Raw genomic sequence first — 465 nt, forward strand, 5'->3', positions numbered from 1 at the left:
AAACACTATCAGCTTTAAAAAAAAGACAAAAGGACATATATATATATATATATATTCAAAATAGGATAAAAATCTTTTACAAGAATTTTATCAGGAAGCTAGTGTGTAAAAAAGTTCATAAGGGAAATTTCTATTCCCAAGAATATAATTATTTGTTTATATTTATATAAGGGCATAACACAACAGACTTCCCAAATAAACATATTTTAGTACCGAATGCGAGGAAAGCAACCCTGAAAACAGAAACTAGATTTTATTCTGGTAATCACAAAATCGGTCGAGTTTAAAAAAAAAAAAAAAAAAAGTTGGTTTCTTTTGAGGGTTGCTTTCCTCGCATTCGGCACTAAAATGTGTTTATTTGGGAAGCCTAGTGTGTGGCATTATTCTGTAGTAATGCCCTTATATAACTATGTACATATATATATATGTATGTATGTTTATATATATATATATATATGTATGTAT

General features: G+C 27.3%; 1 protein-coding gene across 4 annotated transcripts in view; it reads right to left on the reverse strand.

Annotated features, from left to right (window-relative positions):
- The window catches only part of LOC106870962 (ras-related protein Rab-4B), a 134944-nt gene that overhangs the window by 26492 nt on the left and 107987 nt on the right, over positions 1–465 (reverse strand). The gene's annotated exons all lie outside the window — the stretch shown is intronic.

This window comes from Octopus bimaculoides, chromosome 11, assembly GCF_001194135.2.
Source record: "Octopus bimaculoides isolate UCB-OBI-ISO-001 chromosome 11, ASM119413v2, whole genome shotgun sequence".
Taxonomy (NCBI): Eukaryota; Metazoa; Mollusca; class Cephalopoda; order Octopoda; family Octopodidae; genus Octopus; species Octopus bimaculoides.